The 14,271-nt window shown below is 45.3% G+C and overlaps 1 protein-coding gene across 1 annotated transcript in view; it reads right to left on the bottom strand.

The window, feature by feature from the left end:
• RGL3 (ral guanine nucleotide dissociation stimulator like 3) overlaps window positions 1–13,993 on the bottom strand; it is a 157,914-nt gene extending 143,921 nt beyond the window's left edge. Inside the window, exon 1 of the mRNA XM_040346529.1 lies at window positions 13,755–13,993. The gene's annotated coding sequence lies outside the window, so the exon portion shown is untranslated. The remainder of the gene's footprint in view (window positions 1–13,754) is intronic.
• Window positions 13,994–14,271: the final 278 nt, after the last annotated feature.

The raw sequence follows: 14,271 nt of genomic DNA, 5'->3' as shown, positions 1-14,271 counted from the left end.
AGCCGTGTGTAACCACGGCTTCCCCGTGCTTCACTGTGGCGGCGCATCGATCGAGTGATCCCCTTTATAGGGAGACTCGATCGATGACGTCAGACCTACAGCCACACCCCCCTACAGTTGTAAACACACACTAGGTGAACACTAACTCCTACAGCGCCCCCTAGTGGTTAACTCCCAAACTGCAACTGTCATTTTCACAATAAAGAATGCATTTTAAATGCATTTTTTGCTGTGAAAATGACAATGGTCCCAAAAATGGGTCAAAATTGTCCGAAGTGTCCGCCATAATGTCGCAGTCACGAAAAAAATCGCTGATCGCCGTCATTAGTAGTAAAAAAAAAAAAATGTATTAAAAATGCAATAAAACTATCCCCTATTTTGTAAACGCTATAAATTTTGCGCAAACCAACCGATAAACGCTTATTGCAATTTTTTTTTCCAAAAATAGGTAGAAGAATACGTATCGGCCTAAACTGAGGAAAAATTGTTTTTTTATATCTTTTTTGGGGATATTTATTATAGAAAAAAGTAAAAAATATTGCATTTTTTTCAAAATTGTCGCTCTATTTTTGTTTATAGCGCAAAAAATAAAGACCGCAGAGGTGATCAAATACCACCAAAAGAAAGCTCTATTTGTGGGGAAAAAAGGACGTCAATTTTGTTTGGGAGCCTTGTCGCAAGACCGCTAAATTGTCTGTTAAAGCGACGCAGTGCCGAATCGCAAAACCTGGCCTGGGCATTTAGCTGCCTAAAGGTCCGGGGCTTAAGTGGTTAGAAATGAAAACGAATGCAGCCACCACATCTAATGAGTGGCAGTATATGACATCTTTAGTTTTGGGTTTAATACCGCTTTACCAAACCACATTGGCAAAAACTAAATAAGAACAAACAGAAGACTGATGATGGGATGAACTCGAAAACTTGCGCCTCCATCTACTTCCCCCCGAGCGCGGTGTAAAGAGATGACCGCCGTGATGAAGAACGGCCTTGCATTGTATTGTAGAGCCAGGAAAGAGCAGAAGAAATAAAACTTGATGATGAAACCTTCATGTGGACAAACAGGAGGCTGGAGACGAGGGGCGCTCAGAGTTGGAGTTTCCTGCTTTTATAATGAAAGGCATTGAAAACAGATCAAAGCCTGCGGGGGAGGGGGGGCGCATTTAAAAATATAAATAAATAATGGCTAAACCTCGGCACGTTCTCTTCCCTGAATTCCTTGACTTCCTTCGTCCATTTACTACACTATTCTTAAGTAAGTGCTTGAGTGCAACTGACCTTGCATTGGATTATATTAGGGTTGCACCAATACCGGTGCCGGTTCTAAGCATTTGCACGAGTATCTGTAGTCATGCAAATGCTCTGATACCTGAAACCGATACTTTCAGGCTCGGTTCTTTCCACCACTGACAGCCAGGGTAGGTGCTACCACTAGGCAAACTAGGCAGCCGCCTAGGGCACACTGCTGCCTAGTGGCGCCCGGCCACTGGTGTTCCTACTCTCTTCTCTCTGGAACAACTAACTACATCTCAGCATCAGCAGGCAGCCGCCGCTCCATTCGTACACAGTGTCAGAGGCGCAGTGGCGGCGGAGGACTGTGTCTGTGTCCCAACTCCTGAATGAATGAAAGCAAGCAAACATTCATTGAAGGGCACGAGTAGGATGCATTGATGGGCGCTGGTGAAGCTGCATTGATGGGCGCTGGTGAGGCTGCATTGATGTGCACTGGTGAGGCTGCATTGATGGGCGCTTCAATAAAAAGGTGGGGTATACGTGGTCAGAGCAAAGGTGGTGGAGCCAGGGGGGGGGCGGAAAAATTAGGTTTTTGCCTAGGGTGTCAAAAATCCTTGCACCAGCCCTGACTGACAGCTGACATGTAAAAAGAAAGCCAGAAATTATCGGTTGTTTAGGAGCAAGGCCATTGCGTCTTTAACAACCATTCAGCTGTCAGTTGGTTGCCCTGTTGACAGCTGAAGTGTAAACAAAAAAATAAAATAAACAGCAGCCAATGTTTAACAGCAACATTGCTCAGCCACTAAAACAGAGAGATAAAAAGAAACATTGTTTTTTTCTTGTATCTTTCTGCTTATTCATCTGCAGATCAAAGGGATGAACTTCTATCTGCAGATGAAGTCAGTTTAACGATTTGCCTACCACACGCCACAGTTGTACTGCAGCAGGCAGGGCAGTCTTAATGGGAGGGCACACCTGGGCACTGCCCAGGGGCCCCAGCTGCATGGGGGCCCCTGCCCTTTCCCCAAAGCAGCTGGTGCTTGAGCCCGGGCTGCAGCGAAATTGGGGCTGCCCCTCTACACCCCAGATATCCCCCCAACACTCTGACCCCTCTACACCCCAGATATCCCCCAGAACTCTGATCCCTCTACACCCCAGATATCCCCCAGAACTCTGATCCCTCTACACCCCAGATATCCCCCCAGCACTCTGACCCCTCTACACCCCAGATATCCTCCAGCACACTGATCCCTCTACACCCCAGATACCCCCCAGCACTCTGACCCCTCTACACCCCAGATATCCCCCCAGCACTCTGACCCCTCTACACCCCAGATAACCCCCCAGCACTCTGACCCCTCTACACCCCAGATACCCCCCAGCACTCTGACCCCTCTACACCCCAGATATCCCCCCCCCCCAGCACTCTGACCCCTCTACACCCCAGATATCCCCCCAGCACTCTGACCCCTCTACACCCCAGATATCTTCCCCCAGCACTCTGACCCCTCTACACCCTAGATATCCCCTCAGCACTCTGACCCCTCTACACCCCAGATATCCCCCCAGCACTCTGACCCCTCTACACCCCAGATATCCCCTCAGCACTCTGACCCCTCTACACCCCAGATATCCCCCCAACACTCTGACCCCTCTACACCCCAGATATCCCCCAGAACTCTGATCCCTCTACACCCCAGATATCCCCCAGAACTCTGATCCCTCTACACCCCAGATACCCCCCAGCACACTGATCCCTCTACACCCCAGATACCCCCCAGCACTCTGACCCCTCTACACCCCAGATATCCCCCCAGCACTCTGACCCCTCTACACCCCAGATAACCCCCCAGCACTCTGACCCCTCTACACCCCAGATACCCCCCAGCACTCTGACCCCTCTACACCCCAGATATCCCCCCAGTACTCTGACCCCCTCTACACCCCAGATATCCCCCCAGCACTCTGACCCCTCTACACCCCAGATATCCCCCCCAGCACTCTGACCCCTCTACACCCCAGATATCCCCCCAGCACTCTGACCCCTCTACACCCCAGATATCTTCCCCCAGCACTCTGACCCCTCTACACCCTAGATATCCCCCAGCACTCTGACCCCTCTACACCCCTGATATCCCCCCAGCACTTTGACCCCTCTACACCCCAGATATCTTCCCCCAGCACTCTGACCCCTCTACACCCTAGATATCCCCTACCTCCTACCTACTTGATTTCTGTTTACCTGCACTGTCTCCATTGTAGGGGCCCCAGAGCATTACTTTGCCCAGGGGCCCATGATGTTATTAAGACGGCACTGGCAGCAGGTTGGCACGGCTGCGTGAATAGTCATCATTGCACGTCGGCTCTTTAAAAAGGCTGTAGCAGGCGTGTCCCCGGAGCGGATGCGCGTGGCCAGCGGAGATTTCCGCCATCCACCCGCGATCGCTCCTCACAGAGACAGAACAGGCATCTGTCAATGTAAACAGACAGATCCCCGCTCTGTCAGGGAAGTAGAGAGAGATCTGCTGTTCCTAGTGATCAGGAACCGCTTTCTATCTCTCTACTGCCTGTCAGTCCCCTCCCCCCACAGTTAGAAACACCTTCCTAGGACACAGTTAACCCCTTGATCGCCCTCTAGTGTTAAGCCCTTCCCTGCCAGTGACATTTATACAGTAATCTGTGACTATTTTTAGCTCTGATTACTGTATAAATGTCACTGGTCACAAAAAAGTGTCAAAGGTGTCTGATCTATCCATCGCAATGTCGCAGTGCTGCTAAAAATTGCAGATCACCTCCATTACTAGTAAAAAAAATGCCCTAAGTCTATCCCCAATTTTGTAGACGCTATAACTTTTGCGCTGGACTTCAAGGGGTTATACCGGATGATGCCCACAGCTGCAGGTATCATTCCCATACAGTTTTTGTTAAAGCCAACGCCCAGCTCTCTTCTAAAAGCAATCCTAGTGGCTAACTAGTCGCTGGATTGCGTTTACAAGCAGCGGGAGGGGATGTCGCCCCCACTCACCACCCCCGCCTTCCGCAGCGATTATTTTAGTAAATATAAACTGCTAAATAGTGTTTCTCATCAGCAGTATATATAGCAGTCTTGTGACTTCTATCAGTGTCCAGCTGGGCACTGGGTAAAGCTTGTAGGAGTTTTCACCCTCTTCTGACTGTCCCATGAGACTGCAGGACCCCTGACCCTCTGTATAGACAGTGCTGATTTGACCTGTGCTGATCACATGTACTCTCCCAAGAAGAAAAAACTCTCTAGCAATACACACCAATCTGAGCATGTGCAGCTTGCCCCAAGGCTCTGTTCTATAAGGAAATGGATTTGGGACTGTTGAAGAAGGGGAGTATCAGAGAAGACAGGATCAAACAGCCTTTTTACACAATGCGGAGGATTAACCCCTTATGTTCCATAGTGAGTATAACAAGCATGCTTTACTGCATATACAGACTGATTTTACTGTTGTGGGTTTAGTAACAGTTTAAATTAGAACTATAGACAAACCTTTTATTTTCATTTTGGATAGAGTAAGAGGGGGAGTATAACCTCTGCCTGTTTATTTTTTTGCCATCTGTGTCCTATTGGGGAGATTTTCTTCACTTCCTTACCCATAGCCAAAATAGGAAGTGAGTTGGAAATCCCTGCAAATTAAGGACCTTCACTTCCTGTCCCCTAGCCAAAACAGGAAGTGAGGGGAAAAACACCTGCAAATTAAGAACCTTCACTTCCTGTCCCATAGCAGAACAGGAAGTGAGGGGCAAAACACCTTCAAATTAAGAACCTACACTTCGTGTCCCATAGCCATAACAGGAAGTGAATGGGAAATCCCTGCAAATTAAGGACCTTCACTTCCTGTCCCATAGCCAAAACAGAAAGTGAGGCGGAAATCCCTGCAAATTAAGAACCTTCACTTCCTGTCCCATAGCCAAAACAGAAAGTGAGGGGGAAAACACCTGCAAATTAAAGCGGGAGTTCACCCATTTATTAAAAAAAAAAAAAAATTCCCTTTTTTCCCCCTTAGATGGATGCTCGTTTGGTCTAGGGGAATCGGCTATTTGTTTTAAAATATGAACAGTACTTACCGTTTTCGAGATGCATCTTCTTCCGTCGCTTCCGGGTATGGGTCTTCGGGAGCGGGCGTTCCTTCTTGATTGACAGTCTTCCGAGAGGCTTCCGACGGTCGCATCCATCGCGTCACTCGTAGCCGAAAGAAGCCAAACGTCGGTGCAGCACTATACTGCGCCTGCGCACCGACGTTCGGCTTCTTTCGGAAAATCGTGACGCGATGGATGCGACCGTCGGAAGCCTCTCGGAAGACTGTCAATCAAGAAGGAACGCCCATTCCCACAGCCCATACCCGGAAGCGACGGAGAGGATGCATCTCGTAAACGGGTAAGTACGGATCATATTTTAAAACAAATAGCCGATTCCCCTAGACAAAACGAGCAGGAATCTAAGGGGAAAATGTGCTGTCTAAGGTTGAACCTCCACTTTAAGAACCTTCACTTCCTGTCCCATAGCCAAAACAGAAAGTGATCGGGAAAACACCTGCAAATTAAGAACCTTCACTTCCTGTCCCATAGCTAAAACATGAAGTGAGTGGGAAATCTCTGCATATTAACCACTTACCCCCCGGACCATATTGCTGCCCAAAGACCAGAGTACTTTTTGCGATTCGGGACTGCGTCGCTTTAACAGACAATTGCGCGGTCGTGCGACGTGGCTCCCAAACAAAATTGGCTTCCTTTTTTTCCCACAAATAGAGCTTTCTTTTGGTGGTATTTGATCACCTCTGCGTTTTTTATTTTTTGCGCTATAAACAAAAATAGAACGACAATTTTGAAAAAAATGAATATTTTTTACTTTTTGCTGTAATAAATATCCCCCAAAAATATATAAAAAAACATTTTTTTTCCTCAGTTTAGGCCGATACGTATTGTTCTACATATTTTTCGTAAAAAAAAATCGCAATAAGCATTTATTGATTGGTTTGCGCAAAAGTTATAGCGTTTACAAAATAGGGGGTATTTTTATGGCATTTTTATTAATATTTTTTTTTACTAGTAATGGCGGCGATCAGCGATTTTTTTTTCGGTATTGCGACATTATGGCGGACACTTCGGACATTTTTGACACATTTTTGGGACCATTGGCATTTTTATAGCGATCAGTGCTATAAAAATGCATTAGATTACTATAAAAATGCCACTGGCAGTGAAGGGGTTAACACTAGGGGGCGGGGAAGGGGTTAAGTATGCCTGGGTGTGTTCTTACTGTGGGGGGGGGGGGGGGCCCCACTAGGGGAAACACTGATCTTCTGTTCATACATTGTATGAACAGAAAATCAGCATTTCCCCCCCTGACAGGACCGGGAGCTGTGTGTTTACACACACAGCTCCCGTTCCCCGCTCTGTACCGAGTGATCGCGTGTGCCCGGCGGCGATCGCGCCCGCCGGGCACACGCACGGGAGTCGGGGGCGAGCGGGGGGGCGCGCGCGCGCGCCTCCGGCGGCGCGCGTGCGCCCCTAGTGGCGGCTAAAAGGTAGGACGTCATAATACGTGATCTCGCCTAGGAGAGCCACCTTGTGGACGTATTATGACGGTGCGGCGACGGCAAGTGGTTAAGGAACTTCGCTTCCTATCCCATAGCCAAAACAGGAAGTGAATGGGAAATCCCTGCAAATTAAAGTGGTTGTTAACCCTCTGGGGGAAGTTATACCTACAGGTAAGACTAGATTAAGGCTTACCTGTAGGTGTTTGCCATATCTCCTAAACCTTAGGAGATATTTGGCAAAAAGAATACACCGATGACATCAGTGCAGGGGCACTGAAAATGCCGGTTTTATGAATCGATAATGCCGGCGTCATCGCCGCTCCGGCCAATCACAGCGCCGGAGCGGCGATACCCAGAAGTAACCTTTCGGAGAGATGTCTGCGGGGGAGACGAGGACGGCTTTAAGGGGCTTCAATCTAAGGTAAGTAATTCTTACTAGCTCATTATGCCTTTGTCTTGCAGGTTTTTATTTAAAAAAAAAAAAAAATCTGGGTTTACAACCACTTTAAGAACCTTCACTTCCTGTCCCATACATACCTCCCAACTTTTTGAGATGCAGGCATAGGACACACTCCCTTGCCACGCCCCCTTAAAGGAGAATTGTACAAAAAAGACAAGATTGGTTAAACCCACGAGTGCTTTTTTACTACTACTATTCCTTTATATTGGCTTTTGGAATTTACAAATGCAGCCATTTAGAAATCAGATGAAAGGTTTGGCACTGGGAAACACTTTTTGATAGATAAAAAGTGCATTTTATATAGAACTATATGGATCAGACCAAAATGAGGGACACATGAGGAGGAAAGAGGGACAGAGCTCCAAAGGACAGTCCGTCGAAATCAGGGACAGTTGGGAGCTATGCTCATAGCCAAAACAGGAAGTGAGGGGCAAAACACCTGCAAATTAAGAACCTTCACTTCCTGTCCCATAGCCATAACAGGAAGTGATGGGGAAACACCTGCAATTAAGGGAATCCCTTGGGGGGGCCCCAGGCCACTAAACCTAGTGTCCCCATTGGAAGATTTCCCCTCTATTACTTTTCTGGGGACAACCCAAAATGTGGGAATTTTTCTTTTACTTTTACTTGGACATAGACATGGGATCTCCCACAATGGGTGTTGTACTGCACCCTTGGTACAATCGCCCTTTGATCATATCCCCCCAATGTAAATACCTTCCTCCTCCATCTGGAGGTCTTCACTGATCTGTGGCCTGGTGGCTGCGTTGGTCTTCTGGACCTGGCCATGAGTACGGCTCACCCATAGCAATCAGTGGGGCACACAGGCACCCGGAGAGGGAGAGCCGCTGGGGACATTGCTGCTGGGGAGGCTGTGTGGCTCTGGGCAGGGCTGTACTGAGAAGATGGCTGGATGGACGGGGAAGATAAGTACGTGAGCTGGTGACAGAGGGGGTGGAGAGAACTGAGGAGAATTGTACAGAAGAGTCCCTGTCACCAAATGTCACCAAAAAAATTACTTTAAAGCAAAGTCGCATGACAAGTCGTACCCTATTTCTGTCTATGGAATTATTCATACTGGTGAAACTCTGACTTGCACCGATTTTACAAAGGCTCCTGCACTATTTTTGCCAATTTCATGTGTGACTTGCATTGATGTCTGTGCATGAAGACGCATAGATGTAGCCGTACATGAAATCGCACTGACCGGAGGCTTTAAAATTGCCCTGAAGTAGTGCGATTTCAAAGCAGGGGTTGGGAGGGTGTAATGTAACCTACCTAAAACACACTGACACCAATACTAATTTTTAAAAAAATGCTTATTTGTTTATTTTTTTTACAATTCTTTTTTTTTTCTTTTGCAATCTATCAGTTTTACCTCAATTCCCCAGCACAGCGCCCCCTTTCTTTCAAGCAGGTCAAAGCTCTCTTTTCTCCTTGGAGTGTCTTTGTGTTGTGCCAGCTCCTCTGCCCCTCCCCTCCAGAAGGGGCGGTGGTGGAGGCGGAGACAGAGCGGCACAGTAAGGGGAAGACGTTAATGCCTATGCTCAGACTGGCCGCGCATGTGCTAATTTGCCGCGCAGCTCGCGGGACTGGGGCTGGAAACCCAACCTGGCAAAATGAGGAAGCTGCTGTGCGGACCACATTACAAGGTCCGGCGGGATGTTATAGAGACTACAGAGAGCTACAGAGAGCTGGGACTGTTGACGTCACATCCAAGATGGCGGCACCCTACAGAGAGCTACAGAGAGCTGGGACTGTTGACGTCACATCCAAGATGGCGGCACCCTACAGAAATCTCTGGGCTTTTGGATGTCTACAGACAGGAGGGGGAGGTTTACAGTTGTACACAGTACTGGGAGAGGGTTGTCTAGCTCCCAGGGCATCCAGAACTGTGCCCCCTTCTCCTATTGTTAATACTTGCCACCCTGCATTCGTTCTTTGCCCCCTTGCTTCACTGCGCCCGGGGCAGCTATCCCTCCTGCCCACCCCTTGTCCTGGCCCTTCTCCTCTCTTGTACTGAAATTACTTTCTTTGATCTCACTTCAAGTTAAAAACATTTATGTTTTGCTAGAAAATTACTTAGAACCCCCAAACATTATAAAAAAAAATTCTAACATCATAGAGAATAAAATGGCGGTCGTTGCAATACTTTCTGTCACACTGTATTTGCGCAGCGGTCTTACAAGCGCACTTTTTTGGGAAAAAATACACTTTTTTTTATTAAAAAATAAGGCCCAGATTCTCAAAGGAGATACGCCATCGTATCTCTGAGTCTGAGCAGTCGTATCTATGCGCCTGATTCTTAGAATCAGTTACGCATAGATTTGTATTAGATCCGACCGGCGTAAGTCTCTTACGCCGTCGTATCTTAACTGCATATTTACGCTGGCCGCTAGGGGCGTGTACGCTGATTTACGCCTAGAAATATGTAAATCAGCGAGATACGCAGATTCACGAACGTACGCCTGGCCGACGCAGTACAGATACGCCGTTTACGTAAGGCTTTTCCCGGCATAAAGTTACCCCAGCTATATGGAGGCGTACATTCGGCATACCAATGTTAAGTATGGAAGTCGTTCCCGCGTCGAATTTTGAAAATTTTAAGTCGTTCGCGAATAGGGCTGGGCGTCATTTACGTTCACGTCGAAAGCATTGGCTTCTTGCGGGTTAATTTGGAGCATGCACACTGGGATACTTTCAAGGACGGCGCATGCGCCGTTCGTAAAAAGCGTCATTTACGTGGGGTCACATAAAATTAACATAACACACGCCCACATCTACCACATTTGAATTAGGCGGGCTTACGCCGGCCTATTTACGCTACGCCGCCGCAACTTTCGTTTGAGAATACGGCACTTGCCTGTAAAAGTTGCGGAGGCGTAACGTAAATGGGATACGTTACGCCCGCACAAAGATACGTCATTCTACGTGAATCCGGGCCTAAGACTACAGTAAAGTTAGCCCAATTTGTTTTATATTGTGAAGGATAATGTTACACTGAGTAAATTGATACCCAACATGTCACGCTTCAAAATTGCGCCCGCTCATGGAATGGCGACAAACTTTTACCCTTAAAAATCTCCATAGGTGACGTTTACAAAATTCTACAGGTTGGATGTTTTGAGTTACGGAGGAGATCTAGGGCTGGAATTATTGCTCTCACTCTACCGATCGCGGCGATATCTCACATGTGTGGTTTGAACACCGTTTTCATATGTGGGCGCTGCTCATGTATGTGTTCGCTTCTGTGCGCAAGCTCGGCCGGGACGGGACGTGTTTACATTTTTTTTTTAATACTTCTTTTTACCTTTTAATTTTTATTTTATTTTTACACTTCTTTAAAAAAAATTGTTTCACTTTTATTCCTATTACAAGGAATGTAAACATCCCTTGTAATAGAAAAAAAGCATGACAGGTCCTCTTAAATATGAGATCTGGGGTCAAAAAGACCTCACGTCTCATATTTACACTAAAATGCAATAAAAAAAAAAAAAAAAACGTCCCTATGGGCGGAAGTGACGTTTGATGCCGCTTCCGCCCTGCAATGGTATGGAGACGGGTGGGGGCCATCTTCCCCTAACTCATCTCCATACCAACCATAGAAGAGGATCCGATCGCCTCCGCCGCTGCTGACGACTTCGGTAATCGGCGGGGGGCCCCCTCTCCCACCGCCGATAAAAGTGTTCTTGCAGCGAATCCACCGCAGACACCACTTTTATCTTAAACCGGACCGCTCACTGAAGAAGAGGATATCTGGGATAGGGCAGCTAGCTGCTGCATGACAAAGATATCCCTCTTCAAAGTGCCGACGTATATCGGTGTGAGCCGGTCCGGAAGTGGCTAATAACAAGTAATGGGATCACAATCGTGTCCCCCATTTTGCCACGTCTCTGCAATTCCGAATCGCCTAGGTGTGAATGGAGTCTAATATACAAATCAGATTTTGAGCATCCCCTGCAACAAAAATATAATTTTTGGTGAGATACTCCCAAAGGAAAATCACGTCTAGAGGCATGCAGACCCTGTCACTTCCCTCATTAGATCCCTGCAGGTGCAGCAGCTTATTGATAGTCATAAAACCACTCCCATACAGATTCACTGTGAACAGACAGACAAACAGCTATTTCTTCACAATAACAAAAGGTAGGAGTCTGCAACAAAGTGTGTTGGAATTCTTGTAATGTACAGAGATCACCCAGAGGGGAAGGTCTTTTTCGCAACAAAAGTGAAGCAAACCTCTGCTTTTGCCACCTCCAGCATCATATACAGATGGAAATACATGGTACTTCCTGGTATGGAGGAGCATGTGATTCACCCCATGTGACAGGGCTGAGCCAATCAGTGCAAGCTACAACTCCAGCATCATATACAGAATATTCGAATTTTCAAATTTCAAATTTCGAATATTCGAATTTTCAAATTTTTTATTTTTCGAATTTTCGAACTTTTCAATTTTCGAATTTTTCATTTTCGAATTTTCGAATATTCGAATTTTTTCTTTTTCGAATTTTCGAATTTTTCAATTTCGAATTTTCGAATTTTTCAATTTCGAATTTTCGAATTTTTCAATTTCGAATTTTCGAATTTTTCAATTTCGAATTTTTCATTTTCGAATTTTTCATTTTCGAATTTTTCATTTTCGAATTTTCGAAATTTTGAATTTTCAAATTACGAATTTTTCAATTTTCGAAAATTCGAATTTTCAATTTTTTTATTTTTCGAATTTTCGAATTTTTCTTTTTCGAATATTCAAATTTCGAATATTCGAATTTTCGATTTTTTTCTTTTTCGAATTTTCGATTTTTTTAATTTCGAATTTTAGAATTTTTCAATTTCGAATTTTAGAATTTTTCATTTTAGAATTTTTCATTTTAGGATTTTTCATTTTAGAATTTTTCATTTTAGAATTTTAAACTTTAAAATTTTCGATTTTTCGAATTTTCGAATTTTTCATTTTCGAATTTTCGAAAATGAAAAATTCGAAAAATAAAAAATTCGAAAATTCGAAAATTAAAAAATCGAAAATTCGAAATTTCGAAATTGTAACATTCAAAAATCTAAAGCTCGAACATCTAAAATTCGAAAATGGGAAATTTCCGAATTTTTAGAATTTCCGATTTTTTTTTTTCATTTTCGTTTCATTCGGGTTTTTTTTTTGGAAATGTCGTTTTTTCCGTTTTTTTGCTTTTTTTGCTTTTTCGGAAATCTGAAAATTCAGAATTTTCAAATTTCCGAATTCCGAATTTTCGATTTTCCCGAATTTACGAAAAAAGCCAAAAAACGAATGAAACAGAAAAAAAAAAGTTTTTTCGATTTTCCCGAATTTACGAATTTTTGAAAAAACAAAAAAAAAAGAATGAAACAAAAAAAGGAAAAAAAAAAGAATTTTTTGGCAGTGCACATGTCTAGTCATAACGAGTATATAGAGTAAACTAATCTTAGGGTTTATTTGAAATTGCAAAACCATCATCATAAATAAGCATAGTCATAAAAACATCATGAAGCAAAAAGCTTACAACCATAGACATGTTGATACATTGATAGAAGTATAAAGAATGCATATACATCTGTATACTCTACGCGTTTCACAGGCTCTGCTCGCTTCATCAGGAGTTGATGCATGTGCAGGGTATCTATGAGATAAGTATCAAAAAGATATAGCATACAGAAATGGTTGTGGTTAGAGAGGAAGCAGGGGGCCAATGCAGGGAGCCCCATACTTACAATTTGGTCAATTGGTCCCAAAGAGCTACACCTGCAGCATCATATACAGACAGAAGTACCTGGTACTTCCTGGTATGGAGGAGCATGTGACTCACCCCCATGTGACAGGACTGGGCCAATCAGTGCTAGTAGTAGCTATGACTAAGCACTGAAGCTACAGTGTGAAACGTTAGCTTTTGTTCCAATTTTATTGCTGTGGCATGTTTATTTTGTGATCGATTTTAATTAAAAGAACATTTTTGGAGTGCGGCGGCGAAGTTTCCTTCGTATTTTTGCATCACTATTGCATTGCCGGCACCCATGGTTTGGTTCCAGTGAGGAGGTTCTTTGAAGACTACTATGCGGTTATTTTCTCTCTCTACAACTCCAGCATCATATACAGACAAAAGTACCTGGTACTTCCCGGTATGGAGAAGCATGTGACTCATCCCCATGTGACAGGACTGGGCCAATCAGTGCAAGCTACAACTCCAGCATCATATACAGACAGAAGTACCTGGTACTTCCCGGTATGGAGGAGCATGTGACTCACCCCCATGTGACAAGACTTGGCCAATCAGTGCAAGCTACAACTACAGCTCCCCCCTCAGCTGGAGTTGAAGGTAGGTATATGCAGCAAAGTGAACCTCAGGCACCAGCCATGGTCCTCCCAGTGTCAGTGTGTAGTAACACTCAGGATCTGGTTGGTTAATGGGTAACACAGACATTTCAGCTTTCAGACTCTGTGAATAATAAAATTTGAATAACACATGCACGGATTTTTTGCTCACCTCAGTTCCTGACTTCCCGATAACAAGCGTCAGAATCTCCCGGTTTAGAGGAAGTCAGTAATGTTCCATTTCGGGACTCGAGTCGGCATGGCGTCCCCCCCAGATGTGCGCCCCGCAGAGCGGCAGCTGTGTGAGCCCACCGATTGGACGGGAAGTGGAGATGTTGCCCTGTTACCTTTGATCTGTGTATATCCCTGTTCTCCCTCCTCTCTCTCCCTTCCTCCGTCTATCCTGCCGTCCTTGGAGCTTTTCCTGGTACATCCTGCCCCCCCCCCCCCTGGACTGATTACTGCAGACTCAGGAGAGGGTGGTGGACCGGGGTGGACAGTCACTTCCTCTGACCCCCTCTCCCTCTATTATGCTTTCCCAGGACACAAAAACAATGGCAGTTCTGCTCCATTACTGAGATCATAAGAAAGCAAAAAGTTTGCAGCGAGCACCCCTGTTTGCTTAAAGTTTGCCTTCCCCGCTTCCTCATGTCCCCCTCATCAACACAATCACAATATTTTTAATAAAA

The sequence above is a fragment of the Rana temporaria genome, chromosome 3, assembly GCF_905171775.1.
Source record: "Rana temporaria chromosome 3, aRanTem1.1, whole genome shotgun sequence".
Taxonomy (NCBI): Eukaryota; Metazoa; Chordata; class Amphibia; order Anura; family Ranidae; genus Rana; species Rana temporaria.
This window is presented reverse-complemented; position numbering and strand designations above follow the sequence as displayed.